This window comes from Dipodomys spectabilis, unplaced genomic scaffold (genome assembly GCF_019054845.1).
Source record: "Dipodomys spectabilis isolate Male_0828 unplaced genomic scaffold, ASM1905484v1 ptg000121l, whole genome shotgun sequence".
Lineage (NCBI taxonomy): Eukaryota > Metazoa > Chordata > Mammalia > Rodentia > Heteromyidae > Dipodomys > Dipodomys spectabilis.
In genome coordinates, this window is record NW_024870798.1 from 3,436,111 (window position 1) to 3,451,806 (window position 15,696).

A 15,696-nucleotide genomic window follows, 5' to 3' on the forward strand; every position below is an offset into this window, starting at 1 on the left:
ACTCTTTTTGAAATAATGTAGGGACACCCTCCACCCATTATCCCTATCCTTCAAACTGAATTGCTTGCTGATTTGGATGATACTGAATTTCTGTGTAAGCTTGACTATTTACAGCTGGTGTATAAGAGTATGTGGCCCCAGGTTAGAGCATTATATGATTATCTTTCTCTCTCTTTAACTGTTTGCACTCCCTTTCATAAGCTAGGGAAAGCATAAGTGATGAGAAGATCCATTTTGGAAGGGGAAATTGGTAATGGGGTTTGACGTTGGTATCACATTCATATTAGTCTGATCTCCCATTTGAGTTATGACTCCCGCACTATATTTCTTTTTTTTTTTGTATTATTATTCTAAAACTGAATTACACAGATGATACAGTCATATAAATCAGGTATGGATATATTTCTTTTTATGAGAGATCACCCCTTCCTTTGCTCTCTCAATTTTTCTCTCTCATTGGTTTGGTTTTATTAACTTTTCTTCTTCTTCTTCTTCTTCTTCTTCTTCTTCTTCTTCTTCTTCTTCTTCTTCTTCTTCTTCTTCTTCTTCTTCTTCTTCTTCTTCTTCTTCTTCTTCTTCTTCTTCTTCTTCTTCTTCTCCTTCTTCTCCTTCTTCTCCTTCTTCTCCTTCTTCTCCTTCTTCTCCTTCTTCTCCTTCTTCTCCTTCTTCTCCTTCTTCTTCTTCTTCTTCTTCTTCTTCTTCTTCTGTTACTATTATTATTGTTGTTGTTGTGCTGTGGAGGTTTTAGTTACATTCATGTGGTAGTGATTACATTTCTTTTGTCTTTGTTTTTGTTTTAGTCAGTAATGAGGCTTGAACCCAGGGCCTGGACACTGTCTTTGAGCTCTTTTGCTAAAGAATGGCACTCATATTGAGCCACAGCTCTACTTCCCTGAGGACATTTCTTTTTGGACAATATCATCCTTTTCCTTCATCTCTTCCAGTTTTCCCGACCTTCCACACAAACAAGTTCCATAGGTCATTTTCAAAATAGTACCAATTGAATACCGCTATTTCACATGTTTATCCTTTGTCCCTCCTCTTCTATGACCCCTTTAACTTCTCAGAGATAAATTTTTAAAAAATGACAAAAATGAAAAGTGTAAGAAAAACACCATCTTGTGTCTGTTTCCTGGTCACTGGTTATTTTTGAGATAGGGTCTGTGTGTGTGTGTGTGTGTGTGTGTGTGTGTGTGTGTGTGTGTGTGTGTGTGTGTGTGTGTGAATACTGGGGCTTAAACTCCGAGAGCTGACCTTTAGCTTTCTTACTGAAGGGTAAAAGAATACGACTTGATCCAAACTTCCACTTCTTGGTTTTGAATGGTTAATTGGAGATCAAGTATCACAGGTTGTTCCTACCTAGTCTAGCTTCAATTCACTTTCCTCAGATCTCAGATTTCTAAATAGCTAGACTTACAGGTGTGAGCCACTGGTGGTGCTTGGCCTACCTTCTTTTCATTAAGTAGTTGAAATATAAAAGACAATTGCAATCATAGTAAAAATGAAATCAATTTAACTTTCCAAGCTTCAATAACTTTTAATATTTTGTCACATTTGATTTGTACAGAAAAACTTTTTTTTTGTAAATGCTCCTACAATTTGGTTTTCATCTGGGTTTTTTCCTCATGATGAACTTAATTTTATATAGCTTTTTACCTACTAAATATTGATGAAAATATGCCCAGAGGGCATTAATGACCTTCTTTTGGCTTTCATAAGGAAATGGTGGAAGCTAACACTTGTTCTGATAAATTCATGTGCAGGACCCCACATTCTTAGCCAGAAGACAGTAGTGCCTGTTACAAATCCTATATATCTGACAAAACCCTGACTCAGGACATGTTACCACCTTCCTCTATGTCCTCTTGAGTGCAATCCTGACTCTCCAATGACCATGACAAAGCCCTGCTGGGAGTTCTCAGTACACAGCCAAGGTCACCAGTCAGGTGTGGCAGCTACAGTGTGATGGAAGACTGGTGACTGCTTCCTATGATGGAACAACACAGGAAATGTTAGGTCCTTAAGCTGTCATCAGTCCTGAATGCTCCTCATTGAGCATTCTATCCTAAGAGTTAAGGAGACATCACTCTCTCTTCCTTGTGACAGGTGTGGACCTGTATTTCTTCTGCTGCTGTCATCTTCTGTGGAAAGAAATGATCTGAGCTCTATAAGCCATTTTGCTTATTCTAGGCCCTTAGTGTAAGGCTGGCTTTTATACTTAGACAAAAAGAAATACAGTGATAAAAATAGGAAATAACATTTTTTCTAGTCTATTTATTACCAAAATATGTTTTCAAATTCTACCAATAATTCTTAATCATAAGTGGCACTTAATTAGCAGTCACAGTCTCAAACTCCTAAATTCCTCAGTGAGCTGTGGGAGAGAAACCACAGTGAGTGTTAGGGGTCCTCCAGTCTAACTTCTTCGCCAGGGAGGAGTGCTTCTATGCTAGGCCTCCAAATTGAACAACGAATACTTCTTATACCTCAGATTACATGTCCAAGCTATACATACCAAAGAAAACGAAGAACAAGACATTAGTCTGACTTGGGAACAACACAGATCACAAACATAAATTATAAGGAAACAGAAATGAAATTTTCCTTTACTCATATAATACAATAAAAGAGCTACTTTTCTTGTTATCACTTAATTGTGGTTATATGTACTTAGTACTAGCTTCTTGAAAGTCCCCAAACACTCATTGACGTGAACTCAATAGTTCCGTTGGTATCAGATTGAGATTTTATGGGAAAAACACTTTTTTAACTTTTTTATTTCTAAAAGTCTATTTTATAATAGAGATGCTGTACAGAGGGGTTACATTTACATGAGTTAGTTACATTTCTCATTGAACATTGTTACCCACTCCAGTTTTTTTCTCCCTTTGTCCCTTCCCCCCACTGCCCCTCTCCCACCATTACATTGTAAAGTTAATTTTCGCCATAGTGTCCTGTGAGTATCATTGTTGCAATGATTCACCTTTTGTACTTCTTTCAGCATTTTGTTATTTCCCTTCCCTTTCCCCAATCAAATAAATGCATATACTGGATGCAGGGTACCAGAATCAAAGACAGGAATTGCCATGGATAAAACCAATAGGAAAAGAAAAATGACATAAAGTAAGAAGAAAGAACTAGCTGTGGTTCATTGGCTACATCAAACTTGACAATTAAACAAAAGAAGACCTCCTGTTTCTATGTCTTGGCGTTCATTTCAATTAGCATCATTTTGTATGGTCATATATATGTTGATAACTCCTGAGCTATTATGATACACTTTCAGGAGTAACAGGCTAATGCTAATCATTGCAAATGAGGGAAATCATAGAGCTCATGTTGCTTTTGGCCTGGCTTGCTTCACTTAATATGATTTTTTCCCAAGTCTTTCCATTTTCTTACAAAAGGGACTCTCTCATTCTTTCTGATAGAAGCATACAATTCCATTGTGTAAATATACCACATTTTCTTGATTCATTCATCTATTGATTCATCTATTGAGTCAAATGTGTTGGATCTGTATCTTAGCTAAGGTAAACAATGATGAAATGAACATAGTTGTGCTGGTAGCTTATTGTGCCTTAGTTTGAGATCATTTGGATAAATGCTGAGGAGTAGGATTGTTGGATCTGTAGTAGGAAGACCCCTACTCAGGCAGACCAGATCACCTATTCGTCCAGAGTGACAGAGCCCACTGCAACAAAGTTGTTAACAAAGAAGCGACTTTATTAAGAAGGCTCCTACACTGACTGGTCAGGACCGCAGCACAGGCTTGGGAGCTGGTACTGTGACCCCTAGGGGCCCATGTACTTTGTTTTTTAAAGGCAAAATTCAGGAGGCCAAACCTGGTCATGCAGGTAACCAATTAGATTGACACACATACAAAAGATTGCACAGTCATACTAGATCACATGGAGGTGGCCAATGAGGTTACAGTTTGTCACATAATGGCTATTTAAACCCGCCTATAACTTTTAGTTTAAATGACTCACTAATTCAGTGGGTAAGGTGAAGTATGCGCAAAAGGCGGAGTTTACGGTAAGAATACACAAAGGAGGAGTTTAGTGGAGTTTACCATAAGCACGTGAAAAATGTGCAGTTTACGGTAAGCTCGGTAAGCTCGAGATGTTGCCAGTAGAAGCCAGTTTACAATCTATCTGTTTTATTGGTCAGTCTGTAACAGAACAATCAAGGTGACTTAGGTTGTTAAGGGGAGGGGACATAGGGCAATTCTGTCCATTCCAGGAACTGGGCTGGTTGGAACCAAGTTCTAGTAAACCTTGATTAAAGGTTTTTCTTCTTCTAAAATCCCTAAAACAAAGGCGAAGCCATGAAAGAAACTGTACCAGCTCAAGTCTCCTCTCAGGACCTACTTCACATCTTAGGGGAGTACTATGTTTAGTCTTTTGAGGAACCTCCATTCTGCCTTCCAGAGTGGTTGAACCAGCTTACATTCCTACCATCAGTTTAGTGTGTTTCCATTTAGCCACATCCATCCCCACATCTGTTATTATTTGCTCTCTTGATAATGGCCATTCTAACTGGGGTAAGGGGCATCAAAATGTGGTTTTGGTTTTGATTTGCATTTCTTTTATGACCAGTGATGCTCAGCAGCATCCCCCTTCTCTTTCTGAGAGGCCACACTACTACAGGTTTGTAGTGTCTCAACAGAGGCATAGAAAATTATAATATTGTGTGCTTTTGGTTGTACATTCACTTCACTTGGCGCTTCCAATGACTCTTAAACTTATAGTAAAGGTTTATACTATTTCCCTTACTGAAAAAAAAACAACACTGATTTTCAAAAAACATAGGAAAAAATCCCTTTGTCAGGGGTCCCAGTGAATACTAAGGAAGATTCTTTACTGGGAAATTTTATTTGGTTGCTTGTTTGTTACATCACTTAAACACATGTTGAATTTGGGGTTTCCCCACCAAATCTTCAACAAACCAGAATCTATGTTGCCTCATTGGATTTTGCTACAAAAGTTTCAAAATATTTTGACATATATTTGATTTGGTGTTTTGGGTTTTTTTTTTTTACTTTTGGAGGGCTAGTGGGCCAGTACTCAGGCTTGAACTGAGGGTCTGGAGCTCTTGCTTAGGTTATTTTACTCAATGCTGTCACTGTGCCACTCAAACCACATCTGCACTTCTGGTTTTATGCTACTTAATTGAATATAAGAATCTTGAGGATTTATTAGCTTGGGTTGGCATTAAACTGTGATCCTCAGATCCTACCCACCTGAGCATCTAAGATTACAAGAATGAGCCAGAACCTGGATATATTGTGCTCCCTATGAAACCTAAACAATGGCACACAATTCTGAAGCATGTGTTTATGGTTATGTATTTCAAAATTAGTTAGAAAAATATAGACCTTTATGTGTATGTGTGAATGTCCTGAGGGAAATGAGGATGTATCTGCTGATTTTGAGGAAAGATTTAACCTAGAGCTTTTAACAGACTGAGCTACACTCTACAGAATGCTTGAGACTAAAAGTGAGGTAAATGATGTCATCATTCCATTCATCTACATCCCTTGCTAACATATGCATATACTGTGGTGTTGTCATGAGTATTTTGTGTATGAGAGCCAGTACTGAGGCTTGAATTCAGGACCTAGATACTGTCCCTTAGCATTTCTTGTGATTCTAATACTCTACTTTTTGAAGCACAGCTCAGCTTTCTTCATTTACTCTTTAATTGGAGATAGAAGTCTTTTTTGCTCAGTTGTCTTTGAACTGAGTTTCTCATATCTCAGGGTCTTGAGTAGCTAGTTTTATAGGCCTGAGCTTCCAGTGTTTAGCTTTTCATTATTACTTTCACAAGCTACATGCTCAAACACATTCCTTGCATTCAAAAATTTCACTGTTCAGGCTGACTCACAAGTTGTGAGGAAACATGGTGGAGTGCATAAGTTACCAAATGGGCTTTTAGCCCCATTAACATCATTCTTGTCAGTAAATTTCCTTTAAGTGAGTAAGTACATATTTCCACTTTCACTCTGACATTTTAACTGGAACTCATGAAATGTTTTTGATATACCTTTTAAATGTTATCTCCCAAACAGGAGATATTATTTGAATGTTTTTGATAATATTTCAGATGGGGGCGGTCTTGTGTGTCTGGATGTCTGTGGACAGAGGCCATCCAGCTGGTCTTCAGGCACAGAGCTGACGCTTCCTGTCTGCTGGTTGCAGAGAGGAAGGTTTTCTTCCTGGCCAGGCTTTGAATTGAGATCCTTTCATCTTAAACTTCTAAGTAGCTAGGATAACAAGCATGAACCAACACCAACTGGCTTGTTTTAGAAGCATTAATTGTGTTTCATTCATTGCTTTTTTCCTGGAAGGTTGATCTAGAGAGGCTGCTTGTACCTCATGATAAGGTGATTTGAATAATACCCTTTGCCTCTGGCATTTCTGAAACCCATTTCCTCAGTCAAATGAATTTGTTGTAAAGCCAATAGCAATTTCCTTCTTAGGTGTTAGGTAGCTTATTTAAATCTCTTATACTTTCATTTGGTAAAGCAATCAGGACGTTTCTGTAAAACCCTACTTCTTGAGAGTATTATAGTTAGAAGGTATAATGTGCACACTTTCTTATAGTCTCGCCTTTTATAAACATATGTTACAAGATTGGGTGGAAGAATGACTATTGAATTAACTTGATAACCACTGTAGAATTTTTAAGCCTTAATGCTTATTAACTCAAAGGAGGATTAAAAACATTCAGAATAGTAGAATGTGGCTATTACTCATTTGATGTATGTGGAAAGATGATCAGAATTCTGATTAATAAAATATATCTTCAAATTTCCAGTGGTAGAATGCTATGCTAACTAGGAGGAGACAGTAGTGATGCCAAGGCTTTGAAAGCTGGTAATGCAGCAAAATATCAGGGGCGAGCATTTGCTAAGGATAAAATTTCCAAGGCTCATACAAAATATATTGAATTAGAATGCTAAGTGATGAATGACAGCACCAAATTTTATTTGTTGGCTTCTTTGTTTTGGAAGTCCTGTGATTTGGACCTAGGGCCTGGGTGCTGTCCTTTAGTTTTTTCCTGAAGGCTAGTGCTCTACCAGTTGAACCACAGCTTCATGTCCATATTTCTGGTAGTTAATTGGAAATCAGTCTTACCAAGCTTCTTCCTTGGACTTGCTTCAAACCTGATCCTCAGATATCAGCCAACTGAGTAACTAGGATTCCAGTTGTGAGCCACCAGAGCCCAGCTAGAATCACATTTTAAAAGTATTCTTTACTGAATCAGATGTGTCTTACTACTATTGTAGCACTTTGGTTCCAGTGGGTTGTTAGATTTAAACTAAAACCAGAACTTTTCTTCTTGTAACCGGCAGCATGCAATATCTATCTAATTTATACCTATCTTCATTTTGGATCTTTTTCTTCTTTGTACCTTTCCATTCTTACTTCACAAGCAAGCATGTCAGTGCTGTTTTCCTTTTCTGAACCAAATCAGCTCCATTCCCATCAATGGGCGATGTATTTGCTGTCCTTACTGTCTGGAGTACCTGCTCCTAGATAATTGCCTGGATATTGGCTCTCATATCAACATCCCCAATATGAAGTTGTTGCCACAAAATCACCAATTTCATGTCTCTGATTTATGGAAATTATCATTATGATTTCTGGTTTTCTTTACCTCATGAAATTGCTGAGGAGAGAGCCACATTCACTTCTGTTTCTCCGACACCTTTAATAGTGCCTAGTCCTTAGTGCTCAGGGGCCTTACATGGAGATCAGCCTTCCCCAGCTCAATTTATCCTAGCTTCTGGTCAGGACAGCTGTTCAAGCTGAAGTTTAGTGGCTAGTATTAATTCCGTCTAATTCTTTGTGCCTTGTGCTGTTGTTAAGCCCACTTTAGAGCAAAATCAGTGCCTGAGACCTATTTGCTGTGATGGCAAAGATGACTATGACATCGTAGAAGTTATGGCCATTGTATTGTGAAGCTGTGTGAGGACACCAGCCCCCACACAATTTCCCCAAGATATGTGTCTCCTTTGCCCAGGAGTGCATTCAACAATTCAACAACCAAAATATCACCCAGTTCCTGATAAACTCAGAGTATGTTTCCATTTCCTTTAAAAAAATTCAAGACATGCCTTTGATAATTTGTCAATGAATTACTGAAACAGAGTATATAATTTTATGTATTTGTAAGTCTTTGACCATCTCTCTTGAGCCCTTGCCATATTTCTATGTGTTTGCATCTTGGGAAGGGAAATAAGGTTTAATTCAGTATGGTCAGAGACTACAGTTTGGAACCTTTTGGAGGGAATGCTAACTTTCCATCTGATGTTCTACAAATTGCCATGTTGATACAGGTACTGAGTAGACTGTCATAAGAGGCTTTTCCTGATTTCTACTGACTTTCCTCTGGGGTCAAGGGGTGTGATTCCCATTGCCTATGTGTTTATTTGCTACACTGGAGGGACCAGACCTTCTCTGAAAATCTACGACTTGGTTGTAAGAGATACTAAATCTCAGAACCCAGCTTCCCACATCACTAGGATTACAGGACTGAGTCTCACGGACTCAACTTTTTTATACATGCTATAGTCAGTTTCATTACATTTACTTTCATTTTATTCACATCATAGACAGATATATACAAATATATGTATATTTTTATTCATCTATTTATAATCAGTGTTATATCTAGAAACACATATATATTCTTATAATTATAATCAAATTATATTACTACTTTCCCCAATAATATTTACACTAATATTTTGTGCAAAAAACTCTTCTAAAATTTAAATGCCATTGTAGTTGGAAAAATAATATTCAGTCTTATATATTATGTAATATACTATATATAACATCAAGAATATAACATGTATTTACATATAAATGATTTAAATGTGGAGTATTTTTTCTTGCTGATTTTGTATTTGTTCATCTATATAAACCTTCTTTTTCCTATTGATTATGACTTTTGCTTTCCAGCATACATATTTTCTATATATTTTGTCAAATATTTTCAGCCCTAAGTAGACTTTTTTATAATATTGGAGCCAAATTTTTCTTCCATATTTGTCCAAAGCACAATGAAGTTGTATTCAAATTCGAACTCACTGTTGGAAGAGAGCCCACATACCACTATATGTATTGTGGCATTTGTCCCATTTGACAGGATAGCTTTATAGGACATCTGATATGCTATGTACTAGACCTTTTATAGCCACCTTACGACCCCATGCAGGCATGGCCTGGCTTCCTTGCCACTCCCTGTGCATTTAACATTTCCCATTATATCCAGTAGGCTCTCTAATACACCCCCCTGTCTCTCTGTGTTCCCCTCCCAGAACACATATGCACAATGTTTCAGATTGTAGGATTAAAAAGAAATATATTTAGGATTCATGAATTTTAGAATATGTCAAAAATATTATTTTAATAAAGTTAAAAAAATAAATAGGATGAACCTTTTATAACAATCAGGACATAAAGAAAAATAAGGATTGTCTCAGGAAAAGGAGAAGGAATCAGAAATTCTCACTCAGAGTCCACAAAGAGATCTTCTTCCTCATTAAAGACAGGATTTTCTTCCTGAGTCCAGGTAGGGACAGATTCTAATTTCTCAATTGGAAATTGAATCCCCTGCAAGAGGTCAGATTGGTCTGGGTATTGTGAGGAAAGATTCCCTTTCCTCAACTGAATCTAGATTTTGGACCTCACTCATTGGTTTTCCTGAACATAGACTGGGGTCATTTTCCATTAGCACACTTTTACCCTGCACAATAAGACGTGTTTTTTACTGGCTTTGTGGCGATCTAGTTGGATTGTGTACATCAATTGAAGACATTCTGGATCGTCCTCATCCTTGGTGTTATGTGCAGGTACGCCTGCATCACATGTGGGGTTCAGAACCAGTGGGATGTCCACAGGACTCAAAACCTACTTGGGCCTTTCTTCAAATTGAAAAAAAAACCTCTATGTTCACATGCTTTCTAGAGACCTTCCAATCTCCATCAGTCACCATAGACGACATCACTGATGGGTTCTTTATCTGGAGTTCTGCAGGAGCTGCTTTACAGTGATGCAAACCTGAGAATGGAAATAGGTACAGAAATCTTAGAGTAGACCCTAGAAGTTAAGGTGTGACTAAACTTCTGAGGATCTAATGGGAGAAGCTGTAGAATTTGAGTTTGGACTGAACACTGATTAGAATGCATGGTGTTTCTAATGAGTGGCTACTTCCAAGTTCTTTCAAAAGGAGAACAGATTATACCTGGCATAGAATATCCATAAAAGGACATTTTGCCAAACTAAGGAGTACTAAGGTCTCATGACCAGTTGGGCCCATCCCTAGAGACCCAGGTTCCATCCCTCCTCATGAGCCTTGAGGCATCTAAACAAGTTCTTCCTCTTTTGCTTGGTCTCATGGGTCATGGGTTCCTCCAGCTGGTCCAGAAGAATATGTAAACAGAAGAGCAGGTCTGAAGAGACCATGTTGATCTTGACATTCTGTGTAAGTTCTTTTAGGGTGTCATGGTTCTTAGGCACACAGAAATCATCAGGGTAGAAGTCCATCCACATAGGGAGGATAGAACAAACAATGCGGTGGGAAGATTGGTGACAAGGAAAATGAAAGCCCACCCTCTCCATCCTGAACCTTGTACTATAGCCTCTTTCTGGCAGGACTTGCATGTTGGGAAGTGCGAAGAGACTCCTGCAAGCAGGATGCTCCTCACAACCCACTTCTAGAAATTTCTCAAATATAATCTTAAAAATTTCTCCCTGTGATAGGAAGAGAAAGTTGTTTCCCCAATGGATCTGACTTGTTATATACAGCTCTCCCTGGCATCCATGAGAGTCCAAAACCACAACCACATCCAGAACTGTGTAATCTGCTATCCGCTGATGTGCCAAACCTCAACCCTCTGGTGAAAATAACAACTGGCGTGCAAAGAAGAAAATTGACTTTGATTCAGAAACGTCAAAGGTACCAAGTTTCAAAGGACAAAATTTCTCTTTGTGCCAATGTCCACTTACTTTTTCACTTGCTCATCTTCCTCCCAGTTACGGTAGAAGGATCTGTACCAATGGGAGAAGGAAGTTAACTCTTTGCTCCTCCTTTTCTGAACAGGACACACATGGGACTGTCTAAGTCACAAATGGTAAACATGACAGACTAAAAGTGAAGGTATGTCTATACAATTTCATGGAAATACTGTGAGTATGCTTATATACATCTTTCCAAATAACTGCAGAATGGCTCATGCCTCTAACCCTAGTAATCAGGAGGGTGAGATCTGAGGATCAGATTGAACTCAGTTTGAACCCAGTCTAGTTTATAAAATCTAAAGACACTTATCTTCATTTAACCAGCCAAAGGCCAGAACTGGACTTGGTGCTCAATTGGTAGAGTGCTACGAAGGTTACAGCACTCAGGCCCCAAATTCAAGTTCAAGTTGCATCCTTTCTTCTGTATATTCCTTCAAAGGCCTCCAAGATAGTGATTTCCTAGGTGAGGGTGGATGTTGGATGAGACTGGCTCATTCCTTTAATCCTATTCTTTCAGCAAGAAAATCGTTAAGGCTCCACTAGCTTATGAGGAAAACGAAGTGTTCTGGCAGCCCACTCCTAAGGAATTAGTCGAAGAATGTTCTTCTTTGTCTCAAGCCAAGCTCCTTTGATAAGACCCCAGTGAAACAGTCTCAGAGAGGTACCAATTATTCCAATATTCTGGAGGGGATCTCACCAGTCTTGGGTTTGAAGGAGGAAATCTCACTTTTTTTTGTCAGTCGTGGGGCTTGAACTCTGGGTTTGGATGTTATCCCTCAGCCTTCAACTCAATGTGAGGACTCTACCAGTTGAGCCACAGCACCACTTCCGGTTTTCTAGTGGTTTATTGGAGATAAGAGTCTCATGGACTTTCCTGTCCAGGCTGGCTTTGAACCTTGATCCTCAGATCTCAGCATCCTGAGTAGCTAGGATTACAGGTGTGGGCAACTGGCACCCAGCTTAGGAACACTCACCTTTTAAACAGAATATCCAGCAACTGCTCTATTGTCCCCACTTTCTATAGTGGTGGAGGAAGTTTCCAACATAGAAGAGATCACCTTTCTGGTAGGCAGGGACGAGGTCCATTACCAGAATTTCCAGCAAACCTGAGTCCAGGAACCATATATTATAAGGCATATTCAGGGTTTGGGCTGACTCATTGTCACACTGAGGTGGTAAAAAAGAATGGATCTTTGAAACATGGAAATGGGAGTACACTTAAATTGAGTAATTGTAATAGAGTGGATTGAAAACTACACAGTAAATATTTTCTCAGTCTACTCATATAAAAGCACACAAGAAGAAGGTTCACCTTGCCTGAGTTGCCTTGTGTTTCCCTTGGTTTCTTCTTATAACAAGGCCTGAGACATTGGTTTCGTGGTTTAGCACTGATCCAATGTCTGCAGCATCGAGTGAGGCACTCACACCACTCATGCCTGAGACCTGAATCTCTTGAACTTTGAAAACAACACAGGAGCATCTTTCTTGTTCCTGAGCCATAGGCCAAGTGAGCTGGCTTGAGTTGACTGTTAGTTACAGTTGCTTGGCTCTCAGAGTTCCATATTCTATTCAATTATGAGGGAGGTAGTGTCATCTCTCAGAGCCTAATCATCTAAGCTACTTGCTCACATAAGACCATCCCAAAGACAAACTGTAGGCTGAAATCTCCCTCCCACATCACTCTATACACATGTGGATATTGTCAAATCCCAACATCCTCAGCTAGGCCTAGATAAAGGCATGCTCTCAGCCTCAAAGAGCCCTTCCTTGCTCAGCCTTATTTGTCACTATTCTTCTCATCCTGCACAATCATTTTGCCTCTCAGGGCCCTCTCAGCCTGCCATGTGCTTCTTGCATGTATTTTTGACAACCACTTCCTAGGACATTGTTAGGTTTTTTATTTCCTAATCTTCTGTTTGCTCTTGAAGGCTCTGTGTGCTGTCACCTGGAAAAAAGATAAGTACCTAGAGGTGGGAAAATAAAAAAGTATTGAAAAACAAACATTATACATTTAGTCAAACATTTTGTATGACAGAAGAGCATTTTTGAAACTTTTATTATATTTTATGAACGAGGGGAAGGGGAGAAGGGAAGAGGTGCTGCGTTGTCTTCTCATAATTCAATGGTTATTATTTTAAAATACTATATTTGAAGGAATGTAATATTTAAAGAACTGTACTCCTGTTCTTTTTATAAGCTAGTCGTTTATAAAGCATTCCTCACTAAAGTCTTGTCATTGTGTCCCATGAACTATCCTCCTCCTTCAAAATAATCAAGTAAAACCCTTCACAAATGAGTGGGATGTTGTCCAATATCTGGATAAGAATTTAAGAGACAACATTGCCTGCCATTTTGTGCGTGTACGTGTGTGTGTGTGTGTGTGTGTGTGTGTGTGTGTGTGTATGTGGGTGAACGTGTGTCTGTGCATAAAGGTATTTTAAGATTTGAACAAGGACTATATGACAATCCCGAGGATCTTTCCCTTCAATGTAGTGCTCTACCAATTGTGCCAAAGTTCCACTGCAAGTTTTTTGTAGTGAGCTGGAGAGGAGAGAGCCTCCAAAACCTGGTGATAAAACATTGTTACTGGAGGTAGTGGGGTTGCATGTTTCAGTCCAGCTTCACAACACTCAATATCATAAAACAACAACAGCAAAACCCAATATCAAAATACAATAATAAGATGTAATTAGAATAAAATTTAGTGATATAGTCTGCTAGCATAACTTTCATGAAACCTTGGTTGTAATGATTTAACAACACAAAACCAAATAAATTAGATAATTTCAGTAGATTCTACAAATTTTTTAATTCCATCTTAATAAGAGGGAACAAGAAAACATTCATACTCATAAGGAGAATGTAAAAATGATAAAAGATGGCAGATTATGAAATAGGAACTTCTACACTGCAGGAAAATTATTGTCATGGTTAATATATGGTGGTACTGTTATGGTGAATATATGGTAATGTTCTTCAGAACAGCAATAGATAAATATATATTTACTGCTCATAGTTTAACTTGTCTATCTCTATCAACTTCCAGTCTCCAAGTGCACATTATCAATGCATTCATGTTTATGGTATATTCCAAAAAATAACTATCAGAGGCAGGAGAGACCAAAATATATTAGCTTCAAAGTGTTAGGAGATAAACTTGATAATTATATTGACTATTTTATATATTAAACATGTAGTCTGTTATCATTATATCTCTAAGTATGTACAAACACTATTTCAAAGTGAAACGAAATACAACAAGGTTTTGAAGGCATATGCCTGTAAAGCTAGCTATTTGGGGCATCACTTCAAGACCAGTGTAGTTTTACCTGCAATGCTCCACAACCCCTGGCTCTGTGTGATGGAATAAGTCTATCATCCCAGGTCCATGGGGAGCTTAGAGCAGGAGGATTTCAATTCCTTGCCATACTGGGCAAGAACTTCCAAATGGCTCCATCTCAACCAAAGAAGGTTCAACACTCACCCACCTAAGTGAAAATAAAAATAAGAGCATTGTAGTATAAGAAACAAACAATATTAAAACATGCCAATACAAACCATCATGAACAACACGCACCTAGTGTTTGTTTCTCATACCTGTAATCTTAACTATAGCTAGGATTATATATGTGAGCCAGAGGCACTAGGCAGTTCATTATTTTAAAAATTACTATTTGAGTGTCTGCTTTGACTCCGAGGTCTTTGATCCATTTGCAGTTGATTCTGGTGCAGGGATCTAGCTTTAGTCTTCTACAAGTAGATAACCAATTTTGCCAGCACCATTTACTGAAAAGGCTGTCTTTCTTCCATTCTATTTTTGTAGCCCTATTATAGAAAATTAGATAGCTATAGGTCTGTAGGTTCATTTCTGGGATATCAATTCTATTCCATTAGAACTGAGGTCTGTTCTTGTGCCAGAACAAAGCTGTTTTGATTACTATGGCTTTGTAGTAGAGTTTGAAATTTGGTATTGATATTCCTCTAGCACCATTCATTCTATTAAGGATCATATTTGCTATTCGGTGTCTTATTGTTCCATATGAATTTTTGGACTGCTTCTTCTATTCCCTTGAAGAGTAAGTTTGGAATGTTGATAGTTATCGCATTGAATTTGTAGATAGCCTTGGGAAGTATTGACATTTTCACGATGTTGAACCTTCTACTCCAGGAGCATGGGAAGTTTTGCCACTTTCTAAGTTCTGTTTTGATTTCCTTTTTCAGGTTTTTAAAGTTTTCATCATCGAGGTCCTTCACTTTGTTGGTTAATTCCTAGGTATATGGTTTTCGGTGGGATGTTATGAATGGAGTTGCTTTCCTGATTTCAGTCATGCTTTTCTCATTGTTGGCATACAGAAAAGCCATTGAATTTGAGGGTTAGTTTTATACCCTGCCACTTTGCCAAAGTTTTGAATCAGCTGAGTAATTTTGGATTGGAGTCCGTGAATAGGAGAAACTATAGGTCTCCTTGGCACAGGCTGAAATTTTCTTAATAGAGACCCAGAAACACAACAAATCAAAGAAAGGTTGGACAAATGGGTTGCATAAAATTGCAGAGATTCTGCATGGCAAAGAGCATAGCTAGCAAGATTAACAGAAAGCCCATGGATTGGGAGAAGATCTTCACTAGCCATACAATGGACAAGGGTCTCATATCTAAAAT